General features: G+C 42.3%; 1 long non-coding RNA gene across 1 annotated transcript in view; it reads left to right on the top strand.

The window, feature by feature from the left end:
• LOC135111450 (uncharacterized) overlaps window positions 1-13,738 on the top strand; it is a 98,066-nt gene extending 84,328 nt beyond the window's left edge. The window contains exon 3 of the long non-coding RNA XR_010273742.1: window positions 13,551-13,738. This is a non-coding gene — a long non-coding RNA (uncharacterized LOC135111450). The remainder of the gene's footprint in view (window positions 1-13,550) is intronic.
• The last annotated feature ends 230 nt before the right edge of the window (window positions 13,739-13,968 follow it).

The following is a 13,968-nucleotide window of genomic DNA, read 5'->3' as shown; positions in this document are numbered from 1 at the left end:
TCACTACTATTCTCTTTTTGATTAATTACTGCTTTTATTTCCCATTTTTCTTTATTTTTCTTCATCTTCCCTACGTTCTCATCAGTAGCTTCCTCCATTCCTCCATCCTCATCATTACTTTTCTCCTCTCGTTAGTTTCTTTTCTTCCCATTTTTCCTTCTTTTTCTCCGTCTTCCTCCATTCCTCCATCTCTCTTTCTCATACCTTTCATCAGATTTAGTTTATTCATTCCATCCTATCCTCTGACTCTTGTTTAGTTCATCCCTGTCCTCCTCCTCCTCCTCCTCCTCCTCCTCCTCCTCCTCCTCCTCGTCCTCCTCCTCCTTACAAGTTAAAAAATATAAAGGTAACTTACACCACAGCCCGTCACCTTCCCCCACCTCACTATCCACCGCTACCCACTACCCCGTCACCCCGAGGCGTCCCGTGGAAGTGATCGCCAACCTGATGGAGACGAGGCGCAGGGTAAACAAACACCAGATTTAGTCCTTAGTGTTAAGAAGCTCCCTCAGGCATCCCGTCACCCCATTATTTCTTGATACGTTAGCGGGACTGAAGGAGGAGGTGGATTGAGGGGAGAGAGAGAGAGAGAGAGAGAGAGAGAGAGAGAGAGAGAGAGAGAGAGAGAGAGAGAGAGAGAGAGAGAGAGAGAGAGACTGCTTGAGGTTACGGGAGAAATGAAGAGGACGTGTGGGTAATTGAGCAAAGGCAAGGAAGAGTGAACATAGTGTAAATATAACAGAAATATGAGAGTTTTGTGCTCAGGGTTAAAAGAGCAAGTGTGTGTGTGTTACATGAGGCAAAAAAAAAAAAGAAAAAAAAAAGGTACACAACGTAAATATAACAAATAAAAGAAAAAAATGTTTGTGCTTAAAATACATTTGCTCTCTGTCGTGATAAATATGTGATAAGATACAACTAGATAAAAATAATCGTGTATTTGAAGGAATCTTTGACGTTATTAGGGTAAAGTAGAACAAGGAGGAGGAAGAGGAGGAGGAGGAGGAGGAAATAGGGAAGAAGCTCAAGTTTTTATGTAATTGATGTGTTGTGTGTGTATATGTAAGGGCTTGTATTGATAATATAGTGTTGCTGTGTTGTATGCGTATAAACTTGTGTTGATAAAATTGCTACTGTTTTTTCGAAGAGTACTAAGACACGACTGCTTGCCTTCCTTCCCTCCTTCCCCCTTCCTCCCTCACTTTCTCTTCCTACCTGTTGTCTGGAAAGGAATGTTTTGCACCGAGGCGTTGGACAATTTGATTATGTACAAACTTTTACTATCGATCACGGAACACGAATGGCGTGAGGTTTTCGGGAAGACATGGTGTATTGGTGAGTGAGGCTGTGTGTGTGTGTGTGTGTGTGTGTGTGTGTGTGTGTGTGTGTGGGTGTGTGGTGTTGGTTGTTGGGCTATTGTGGCTACTGTGGTAATATGGTAATGTGGTGTTGGTGTCTCTTGCTCGTGACGTGGTGATAATGGTGGTGATGATGGTGGTGCAGGGCAGGAGGATAGAAGCAGGGAAGGTTCCGGTTCATTTCTGACGTGTTATTTATTTATTTATTTTTTTTTTCAACTGAAGCCAACACAGAAAAATAAAGATGAAGTGTAAAAGCAGTGACGTCCTACGCGGGCCTGACTTGCTAACCGGTGCTGTAACTTACATAACCAAGTGTCCTGTGCTCAAAATGTTACGTTCAATACATGGATTCATCACTCGCAGGCCCCCCAAAAAAAACGAATAAAAGTCCTGATTATGAAATTTGTGTATGAGAGGCGAGGCAAGAGGAATGAACAAAAAAAACACTGACATTATCTTTTCCTGTATGAGATATATTAATTTTGTTGCAGTTCAAGCTAGACGTGCCGTGGGATTCAAAGGTCAAGTAAGATAACATTTGCCAACATTACTAGGACTGCAACACTCGGGGGACATGAAACATTAGTGAAGTAGTGGGTGGAAGGACTGACATAATGGCCGACACACACACACACACACACACACACACACACACACACACACACACACACACACACACACACACACACACACACGAGCGCGCCCCTCTCATACCGTGTAAGTTGTCGCTCCTCATTCCCTCGCCAGCCACCACAAGTCCCGAGCTGCTTTGCCAAGTTCACGAGAATACTTGACTAAGTCTTCGCCGAGGCTGAGGAAATAGTCCCCTAAGTTAGTGTCCGCGTCCTGGCAGGAGCTGGTGAGGGAGGGAAGGATTCGGGGGAAGATGACTCGGGGTGTGCTGTGCGTATTGGCGGAGCGAGGCGAGGCACAGAGAGGTGGTGGTAGTGGTGGTGGTGGTGGTAATTCGAGGGGAAGGACGAGTAGGTGAGGTTAGGTGCGCAAGTTTGTGGGAGTTTGACGAGGTAAGGAAAGGTAGAATGAGTGTTCCCGCTTCCTCTACGGCTCGTTTTATGACGCGGGGAAGTGTTGGGGAGGAAACGGCAAGACGACTACAGTACTGCCTGCTGCTGCTGCTGCTACTTTTACTACTGTACTTTAACTTATTCTACTGGTGGTACTGTTGCCGTTTTTACTACTACTATTATTGCTATTGTTGCTTGTTGCCGCTGTTTCTACTACTACTACTACTACTACTACTACATATTAAACTACCATCTTCTAAATAATATATCACATGAGGTACATGCATTATTCTAATATAACAAGAAACCCCCAAATTATATACTTACATTACGCTCCCCCCCAACACACACACACACACACACACACACACACACACACACACACACACACACACACACACAAAGCCGTGAGTAAATTCGCTTCGCCTGTCAGACGCACATCAAAGAGGACTTGTTTACTTAATACAATGAGTTTTTATGCGATTGTGCGAGCGACTTTCAGACAGACCGCCGCGAACCAGTGAAGCGTAGAAAAAGCAAACCTTCGCGATTCAAAGAGAGAGAGAAAAAAAGAAAAGAAAATGCCCGTCAAAATCAAAGGCATCGTGGAAAAAATTAATAAAGCAACTCGTTTATTTCAGGACATTTTGGTACTTTAGAATGAATTTATGCTTCGAAAAAGTCATAAAAAGCTAGAAAAAGAAAATACCAACTGTCATTTGCTCTCGTATAAAATCTGTGAATTACGAATGCATTACGAAGTGTCACCAGAGAGAGAGAGAGAGAGAGAGAGAGAGAGAGAGAGAGAGAGAGAGAGAGAGAGAGAGAGAGAGAGAGAGAGAGTCATCACAATTAACACTGACAAAAAAATTCATTAATCTCGATGGAATGCTCATTTTGTTTTTACCTATCATTTCATAAGCCTTTGTCCGCCATGTCTGGTCTGTTTCTTGAGCTGACCTGCTAATCGGTCCAAGGCGTCCCTCTGTCTGTCTGTCTGATAATATACGCCCTTAGTGCCGCTGCCCCTTCGCCCCTTGGCTGGAACAGATGGTTAGGCCACAGGGAAGGGAGTGAGAGGGGTGTGTGGCATGAGAGAGATAAAGAGAGAGAGAGAGAGAGAGAGAGAGAGAGAGAGAGAGAGAGAGAGAGAGAGAGAGAGAGAGAGAGAGAGAGAGAGAGATGGGGAGAGAATTATGGCTGGTCGGAATGCATGAAATGAGGAGTGTTGAGATAAACAGAGGAACAATGAGAGATAATCAGAGAACAGAAAAGAAATAGGGAAATAATAGGAGGAGTAGAGGAGAAAAAAGAGGAGGAGGAAGAGGAGGAGGAGAAATGGTACAGAGTCGTGGAATTGTGGAAGGAGATGGAATTAATGGAAGGGAGGAATGTGCGTCTGTGTGTGTCTGTGTGTTTGTGTGCCGCCAAAGGAAGGAACATATAGGAGGAAGTAATTTAAGTGAAGGAAACGGCGTGCAAGAGAACGGGAAGAGGTAGAGTGGGAAAGGGGGGAGCGGGAAGAGGGAAGCGGAAAGAGGGAGGCGGGAAGAGGGGGCCTTGAACAGCACGTGAGGCGTATCAGGAGATGAATTGTTTAGGGAAGCAAGACGATCGGGGCGAGAACACTGAGGACTGTTACAAATAAAGGAACTTGTGCATTAGAAGGAACACGGCGATGAGAAGCAAACATGTGGTCAGGGAAGCTTGCGGTTTGAATGGAGGATTAATAACATACATGACTTAACCAGCTTTGTATTCGTCTCTTATAGTTATCATTTAGCAGACACACATTAAGCGGGTTCTTTTCTTTTTTGTGCCCATAACTAGACTCAGAGAGAGAGAGAGAGAGAGAGAGAGAGAGAGAGAGGGAGACGGAGAGAGAGAGACAAAGGACTGCAACCTCGTAAACTTGTTCATACAGTAGGTCCAACACAACTATTGTAAGAAGGACTGGATCAAGTAAAACTGAGGACGCTGGAGGGAGGAAGGAAGGAAGGAAAGGAAAAGGGGGAGGATTTGATTAGGATCTTCAAAGCAGTAGGGGGACTTGAAAATGTGGGTAGAAGGGGACCGTCCGACAAGGAATGATGGAAGAACAAGGGGTCATGAATACAAATTGAAAAACACTAGTAGATGCCTAAATAATGTCGAGAAATTTAGTCTCCCAAATAGAAGTATTGACGTTTGGGGCGAGCTAAAGCTACGTACGGTCCACTTTAAGGTTGAATGAAAAAAAGTACATATGGAGAAAGAACACGAGATGGACTTTAGATAATTTATACTACAACTAGGTTAAGAGCACACACACACACACACACACACACACACACACACACACACACACACACACACACACGGTAGGTGTTTATAAATTCAGAAGTCTCTTGCGGTGTTTGAAGAGGCCCGCTTAACTTTGAATATGAGAGAGAGAGAGAGAGAGAGAGAGAGAGAGAGAGAGAGAGAGAGAGAGAGAGAGAGAGAGAGAGAGAGAGAGAGAGAGAGAGAGAGAGAGATTCATCTATTTTTTCTCACCCCTTCATTATAATGCTTCACTCTTCCGCTCCCTTCCCCTTCCTTTCCCCCTACCTTCCATACCACCTTAATAGGTAGAAAATCCACCCCATCTTTCCCCTTCCACTGCCGTCCTTCACCCCTACCAGTCAGTCCCGGCTTCCACAACTGCACTTCCCCTTCCACTTCTACCGTGCACTTTGATCCTTGACCTGCTGCGGAAGAGAGGTCACTGTGCTTCCAGGTCATGTAGATAACCTGACCTTGTTTCTCACCTGTTGTTATTGAGTGCAGAGTTTCAAGGTTCAGATTTTGTTGAGTGTCGTTGCCCCTTTAATTGGTTGTGGTGTTATTAATTGTAGATTTTATGAGTATATGTTGTGTTTGATTTGGGTTGTAATTTTTTTTTTTTTGCTTTGTTTTTTTATTTTTTTCATTTTGTGACTTTTATTGTGATTATTTCAGTGATTTTTATAGTTATTCATGATAAGAAGAATTTGCTTATTTAACAGGATTAGCTTATTTAATTTTCTCTCTCTCTCTCTCTCTCTCTCTCTCTCTCTCTCTCTCTCTCTCTCTCTCTCTCTCTCTCTCTCTCTCTCTCTCTCTCTCTCTCTCTCTCTCTCTCTCTCTCTCTCTCTCTCTCTGATGTTGCATAATAATTCCGTTTTGTTTCCTCGTGTCTCTAATTTTCTATCAAATCCCCTGCCATATTTTCCTCTTTCTCACCTCGCCCTTCGCTTTTATCCTCTCCACTCCTCTTATCTTCTTAACCCTTTCATCCAGTGACCTGAAGGGCCAAACAGTGACCTAATGATTCCACGCTTGTTTGTCTACCTTGAATTCATAACTCTCAACATTTATCTACATTTATTTACTGTAGCGCCTTGACCTTTAAATTGCTGTGGATTTTCAAACTAAATAAAATTGGTGGTGCATGTTAAAAAGTCTCGTAAAACATCATTAACAGCAAGAGGAACGAGTCTATTACTCCAGGTCTTTTATCACTTGCAATATCATCTTTGTTCAGTAAATTCATCAAGGTTTATACAAATTAACACGTATGAGGCCATCAGTGTCGGGGGACTACTGCACCTCAGTCCTGTCAAACTCCACAATTACCGAACTTTAGCGCTTTTTAATATTATTTTGGCTCAGTGAATTTTTAGCACTTTTTAATATTGTTTTGGCTCAGTGAATTGATGTACGTTTACTCAAATAAAATAGGAAGTGACATGCTATCATTGCCAGCTACTGCGCCTCACTCCTGTTAACCCTTTCACTGCGATACATAACAATTCACAGCACAATGCATGAAATCCTTAGAAGCACCTACAAGAGAGAAAAGGATAAAAGAACATTGCAATTTCTAGCCAGTGTAATGCTTGGAGGTGGCTATAGAACAAATAAAGATGTCTCAGGGTGGTTAGTGATTAAGGGAAGTGTGAAATGCCAGGGAAAGGGTTAAACTCCACAAGTATCGATCCTGTTGACACGATCCATTAGCTCGCCACTCGTCCCTCACAGCCTTGTTACGTGGTATTGACATCTGAGCACATACCTGACCTCTTTCTCTCTCTCTCTCTCTCTCTCTCTCTCTCTCTCTCTCTCTCTCTCTGTCTCTGTCTCTATTGACGTCTAAACAATGAATTCCCTTTGTATTGAGTAGTGACCAATGTTGCTTGCCCTTCTTGTTCCCCCTTAGCGCGTCACAAGATCAATCAGTCATCCAATCAATCAATCAATCAATCATTCTCTCTCTCTCTCTCTCTCTCTCTCTCTCTCTCTCTCTCTCTCTCTCTCTCTCTCTCTCTCTCTCGTGACGCCTTTATATTTGTTGCGTCTCAATTCTTTCTCTTTTACTCGTATCCTTCATGTCTCCGTCTTTATCCATCTGTCACTCGCCCTCTTCCATTTCCTTTAACTGTCTCTCTCTTATTCATACGTTTCCTCCAGATCATTCTTTTCTCTTCGTTTTTCTTTTTTTTTTTTTTTTGCTTTCCGTCACTTTTTTTTTGTCTGTCCTCGGTCCTCTACTCTCACATTCTCTCTCTCTCTCTCTCTCTCTCTCTCTCTCTCTCTCTCTCTCTCTCTCTCTCTCTCTCTCTCTCTCTCTCTCTCTCTCTCTCTCTCTCTCCGCTCATTTTGCTTTTTCTACCCTTCTGTTTGTCTTCATTCCTTTTTTTCTTTTCTCTCTCCCGTCTTTCCTCGCTAATTTCTTCTCTTTGGCCCTCCTCTACTGTTCACGATTCCGTCTTGGCTTCTTTCGTCCCTCCTCCCGCCTTCCTCCGTCCCTCCTTCCCCCCTGTCGCTCCTCCCGCCCCCTCACCTTTACAGAGCGAATATTTAGCACACGACCTGGTAACTTCCGCGTGGGAGTTGCAGTTGTGGTTGGGTCCCCAGATCAAACACTGTACTTTTTTTGTCGCTGTCTCTCTCTCTCTCTCTCTCTCTCTCTCTCTCTCTCTCTCTCTCTCTCTCCGCTCATTTTTCACGACTATTTTTCACTCCAGTCTTTCCTTTTCCGGCTTCCTCCTCCTCCGCATTCGTTGTTTTTCTTATTCCACTTCATTTGTCTCTTCTTCCCTTTCTGTTTTGACTCCTTCCTTATTTCCTTTCATTCTTTCTTCCTTCCTTTCCTTCCATCTGTCCTTCCATCCTTCCTTTCTTACTTACTTCTTTCCTTCTTTCTTTCTTTCTTTCTTTCTATATTCCTTCCATCTCCTCCCTCACTTCCTTCCCTCCCTCCCTCCCTCCCTCCCTCCCTCCCTCCCTCCCTCCCTCCGTTTTCCTTTCTTCATTCGCAAAAGTCGTGCCATCTGATAACATCTAACATTCCTTCTTAAACTTTATGCATTTCTCCCTTTTTTTTCTATACACACACACACACACACACACACACACACACACACACACACACACACACACACACACACACACACACACACACACACACAAACAACAAAAAAATTAACGTTTCCTCTCCTAACTTTGCACCACCACAAAAAAAAAAAAAAAAATATCCTTACCTGGTGTTTCTCTCATATGTATTCCTTCATACTTTGTTTTCCAGGAGGGGGAGGGAGAGTAGAGGGAGGGTGGAGGGAGAAGATGGAAGATCAAGAAGAGAGGGGTGGACAAGGGGAAGGAGGGGCAGGGAGATGAGAAGAGTGGGAGAGGAAGGATAAAATGTGCTTTCCAAGAGTGGCCAGGTGACGGTGAGGGGAAGGGAAAGGGGTGAGAGAAAGGGTAAGGAAAGTGAGGGAAAGAGGGAAGCAGTTTGAGGTGAAGGGAGTGAGAGGAGAGAGAGGAGAGGGAAGGGAGAGTAAAGGAAGGAAAGTGGTTAGCCTTCATCCATTCTCTCACTTTAATGGGTGAAGTTTTCAGAGGCGGTGAGAGAGAGAGAGAGAGGGGATGCAGGTGCTGAAAACACTGAAAAATAATAGCCAGGAAGGTGAAAGGCTCTTTGTGTTGCGTATTTAAAGAGTTTAGAGAGTAGAGGCGCTACTCATTCTGTGAACTGTCTTTGTTATTGTACACTGGATCACAATGGTATGGGATCCACTGTGGGGCATTATAGCTAAATACTTATTAACTTCCTTGTGCTTCATATATATAGTGAAATAAAAGTATAGTCAGGGATTAATGTGGGAATATTTCTACCTTATATAATAGTATATAATAGTGCAAATTGAAGGATTTCCTCTATAGATTTAGCATTCCTATACGTATTTATTTAAGGAGATAATTAATTCTCTGTTTTACGTATCACAAATCGTTATACACGTGAATTTCTTCTATACTTCATTTTTCCCTATACATATTTATGCTCTATACATATTTATACGTATTTTAAGTAACTAATATCTCTCTTCTAATTAACCAACTGCTTTACGCACTACAGATCTCTAAACACAGTGATGTTCTTAATAATTCCTTTTCCTCTATGCATACTTTTTACATGTTTATACTATATTTATCCTCTATGCATATTTTTACGTATCTGTGTAAGTAATAGTTCCCTTTTAATTAATTATTTACACGTAACAGTTTTTTAAACATACGGATTTTCTCTAATTCACTTTTCTCTAATGCACCTATGCGAGCAACGTAACTCTTTCCCCTCTCCCTGTAAAGAGTTGACGTTATTTTATTCATGCGTGACTTGAAAACAAAGGTAAAAAAGAGAATAAAAGAAAAACACTTAGCTTCCCACCTACGCTCTAAAGGTCAAGGGAACAAAACACAGTCGAACACTCAGGTAAACATACACACCTGTCTGAGGCAAAGGCCAACGTTAGTGAAAGAAAACCAAACAAAAGAAAAGTACGAAAAGGAGAGAAAAAAAACACTTCAGAAAATAAATATAATGAAAAGAGAAAGAAAATATTAGTGAGAAAACAAATACAATGAAATGTTCTAATACTGCTTCAAGGAACGAATAAAAATGAAATAAAAAAAATAAATAAATGTCACGAATGTCCTTATGTAACAAATTGTTCAGTTCAGCAGTTCACGTTAACTTGGCAAGCTGCATGTGGGTTGAGATGGGAAGGAAAGACAAATAGAATTGATGGGAGAGAGTGGGCGGGAAAGGAAGCATGAGAGAGGTGAGAGGGGAGTGGAGTGTTGGACAAGGTGGAGTGAGTAGGAGTGACAGGAAGAGTTAACAGGAAGTGAATGGGAGTAAGAGCAAGAAAATATGTGGAATGAAAGGAGAGAAGAATTTTAGGAAAGCGTAGAAAGTGGAAAGGCGCGGAGTGAGAAGGAGCATTTCATGAGTGGAGGGAGAGATGGAGTGGCTGGGAGTAGCAACAATAGGGAGGACGTGTCAGGAAACAGGAGTAGATTATCCCCAAATAGGGTAAGCTGAAAATTTTTGGTGGTAATGAAAGTTCAATGAATATGTAAATAATGGTTCCCCTTTTTCTACCTCGACGTGTATAAGGGATAATGTCATTGTACGTAAATAGATTTTGAGGTAATAGTATAAAAAAGAACTACCTGACTCCTGGTGTAGTGTGAAGGATTGGTAGGGGAAAGCGGGGGAGAGAGAGAGAGGAGAGAGAGAGAGAGAGAGAGAGAGAGAGAGAGAGGAGAGAGAGAGAGAGAGAGAGAGGAGAGAGAGAGAGAGAGAGAGAGAATACAAGAAGGTAATTTATCTCACCCCCAACTCTCTCTCCCATCCTCTCTACTCTCCAGTGTACTAGTTGACGAAAAGCGAAGCAGACGTCCCCACTGAAGGAAGCAAAAGAACAACAACGGAGAAAAGATAAACACTTCCCCTCCACCGCCTCTGTCGCTTCGAAGAGAAGAAATGATGAGGCAGATTTTAATGAGAAACTTGCCCTGAGTTCACGATGTTACACTTCTTTTCTGTTCTTCGTGCTTCAGTTGTTTTGCATGAACGAAATAAATTTTGTAAAACTATTTATTGATTGAATTTATATTTTTTTTGAGGGAGGTTCTCACATCTATTATCATTATTTGAGTTTGAAGGTCACCGGCCGTCACGTAACTTTGTATTTGCTGCGATGCCTCAACTTTGTTTTATTTACGTGTTAATTTATCACACTTTTCAACATACGGTGATCCATTTTACATTCCTCATTTAATGCCTGTCATTGAATTGCGTTTGTCTTTATTTTTCCCTGGTTTTATTGTTTGCATCTCATCCACATTACGTACAAAACATTGCAATTAGGATTCTGGGAACGTTAATTTATTCCATTACCTAATAATGGCCCACATTATATCGTTTACCAGAGAGAGAGAGAGAGAGAGAGAGAGAGAGAGAGAGAGAAGAGAGAGAGAGAGAGAGAGAGAGAGAGAAACTATACTTCATCAAAATGCAGGTGCAAGAATTCAGCATTTCCAGGATTACATGGGGGTAGGAAATAACTGTAATATTCTTTTGTAGCGCTTGTAGCCTTGATGGACGAGCCCTGCCGCGCGTGAACACTGGCGGCACGCGTTTTGCTGTGTCAGTGTGTCTTTGTGCGCGTCAGCCTGGCATATGTATAGTCCCCGAGTGTTGCCTGAATGTTAGGGGTAGCGTGTATTATGAAAACGGCACTGGGGACTCTCTCTCTCTCTCTCTCTCTCTCTCTCTCTCTCTCTCTCTCTCTCTCTCTCTCTCTCTCTCTCTCTCTCTGCCTGTCTGTCTGTCTTTGCTTGAATAAAATCGTAATCCTGAGTTATATACCATAATTCATACATTCTCTTTTGTTTTCATATATTATTATTATTATTATTATTATTATTATTATTATTATTATTATTATTATTATTATTATTATTATCATTATTGTTGTTGTTGTTGTTGTTGTTTTGCTCTCTAGACGACGGGAATCGCATACGTAATTGTTTTACACACACACACACACACACACACACACACACACACACACACACACACACACACAGTCATTATGGTTAGTAACACGTAAGCAAATTCTCCCCATTGGCCTGTGCGTGACGTGTTAGTGTGGATAATGCATGTGTGTGTGTGTGTGTGTGTGTGTGTGTGTGTGTGTGTGTGAATAAGTGGTAGGTAGTGTGGGTAAGAGTATACGCCTTATCTTAACACGTAACTGCTGCTCTTTTGTTCCGTCTGATTAGTAATAACTTTTCCCTTGAGGTTAAAGCACACCTTTCATTAGAAAAATTCACCTACAAAGAATTACCGTTCAAGGAAAAAATAAACACTTGGCATGCTTGAGTGAGCGAGGTGCTGCAGTGAACTCATGGGCAGGTGGGTGCACATGAGGGGGTGTGTGAATGAATGAGTTTCCTTCATTTTACTGTTTTACTATGTTAGGCACTGGTGTTTTATGCGTATACTTGTTAGTGGCGAATGGCGGAGAATATACGTAGCAATAATAATACGAATAAAACATAACATTCTTAACAACTCGTCTATCGTCACCCACCAATCTGAACCAACATCAACTTGTATCTGGTTTTGCTGTCTACCTGCCACCTTTCCACCACTACCTGTGTTTCTTGCCTGTATCTACCATCCGCTCTACCTATTTTTGCTACTTATAGTCTTTCCAGTATGCTCCACCTTACCGCCCTTCACCATCCTCTGTCGCCTTTCCAATTCAACACTGTTCATTTCCTGTTCCTAACTATTCACTGCCTATCTTTTCCATCCAAGACACATCCATCTACACGCCTTGAGCACCGCTAGCTACTCCGTCTGAGTAATTAACGTTTGTGGATGTTGAATGATAAGAAGGGAGCGAAGAGATAATGAATGACAGGAAATAAGAAAAAAAAAAAAAGAACGAACCATATACGTCGCTTTGTATGTCTGTGTGTGTGTGTGTGTAGCGTTAGTAGTAAACCAAGCAACACAACACTGCCTTCTTTACTTTTCTCCTGGGTGATCAGAAAGTTCTTGGTAAGCTTAAGGAGCAACACGGTTCACCTTCCGCTAAACGGCCGCTACACTCCTAAAACCCACCCACCACCTGCACCAGACGACCCACCTGTTGAGCCCACTTTTTCAAACATGTCTGGCCTCCACGCCGCCCGCCGCCCATCTCACCTTCATGACTCAGGCCCGTGTTCAGAAATGCTTTGCTCTCTCATCACAACTGTTTCCCAACGCCACAGAGATGAAATAGCTGGGGTTTCAAAAGTGTTTCGGCTGTTATATAACGTAGGAATCTTATTAACTATTTATTTATTTTTTTTTTAAGTAGTGGAGGCGCGGCGCAGAAGTGTTTCAGAATATGAACCTCCCCATCCCCTTCTCCTTCCCGGCGCACCTTCCCTCACGAGACTCCCCCAAAACATACTCGTACATCATGCTGACAATCACCAGGTCTTCTTATGTACACCTTCCATAACACTTTGAAAATTTACCTAAGTGCACGACTTTCTTACCTACCTTTCCTGACGCCCTGTAGATCAATAGTTATTACTGTTACTTAAGTTCAAGGACGTAGGAAGATCGAGAAGTACTATTCTCACTCCTCGTCCTCCTCCTCCTCCTCCTCCTCCTCCTCCTCCTCCTCTTCTAAAGCGGACATGGTATTTTCTCACACCCAAAGGAGGTGAGGGCGCCTTGTGAGTTTACGCCCACACGCCCACTCACACTTGCCTAACATTTACTCTACGTCAACCAGAGACGACCTACTTCCTCCAGGATTAGCGAGGCTCCCTAGATAGAAAGTCAGTACTTGGATAAATTCGAGTAAATAAATTTCGAGTAAATAAATTTCTAGTACATAGTAACGCAAAATTCAGCTTTTTGTTGTTGTGGAGTAATGTTTTCATGTATTTTTTTTTTCGAGCAAAATGTTGAGTGTATCTGTTCATTCATTTTTTTTTTTGTAGTGATGTTATATTGTTATTTTATTGTTAATGAGAATATTATGGCAAAACTTTAGTTTTCGAATAAATTCATTACATTTTTCTTGCAATCAAGTAATGTTCTCAAATAAAAATGAACTAGTAGGTTATATTTTGATTTATTTTCTTTCCACTGGTAATGTAGAATTTACCTTTTTATCTTTAATGATGAAGATTATGAGGAAAGACTAATTAAAAATAATAACGACCCTCTTTTTTTGTTGCTCTTGTGAGTGGGACGTTATCTGCGGAACAAAACTGACTCCCTTTCCTCTTCCGTGTCCAGATTGTTCTCTGAAGGGAACGGAACCCTGACCCTCCTGACCTCGAAGGGAACCGAACCCTGACCCTCTTGACCTCATGTTCTAGGAGACGCAACTAGCTTCCTGGATCACGAGGGGATATGCAGCGCTCTTTACGGTCCTACCTCCTTCCCTTGCAGCAAGCCCTCGTGTGTGTGTGTGTGTGTGTGTGTGTGTGAAGCGAGGTGAGGGAGTAAGGTGTATGTGCGTGTCTCTAACTCGTTTGGCTTGAAATAAAAAAGAATTGAATCTCTTGATGTTTTCTAGTCTGACTGCTCTTTTAGCCAGCGAGGAGCGAGCGAGGGAGGGAGGGAGAGAGGGAGGAACAGCACACATACGCAGACACACGCAGCAGTACTATGTCTCACTTTCTTCATTCCACATCATAGTCATTAGCCTTAC

This window comes from Scylla paramamosain, chromosome 22, assembly GCF_035594125.1.
Source record: "Scylla paramamosain isolate STU-SP2022 chromosome 22, ASM3559412v1, whole genome shotgun sequence".
Lineage (NCBI taxonomy): Eukaryota > Metazoa > Arthropoda > Malacostraca > Decapoda > Portunidae > Scylla > Scylla paramamosain.
The sequence above is the reverse complement of the archived record's forward strand: the minus strand, read 5'-3'. Positions and strand labels throughout refer to the sequence as shown.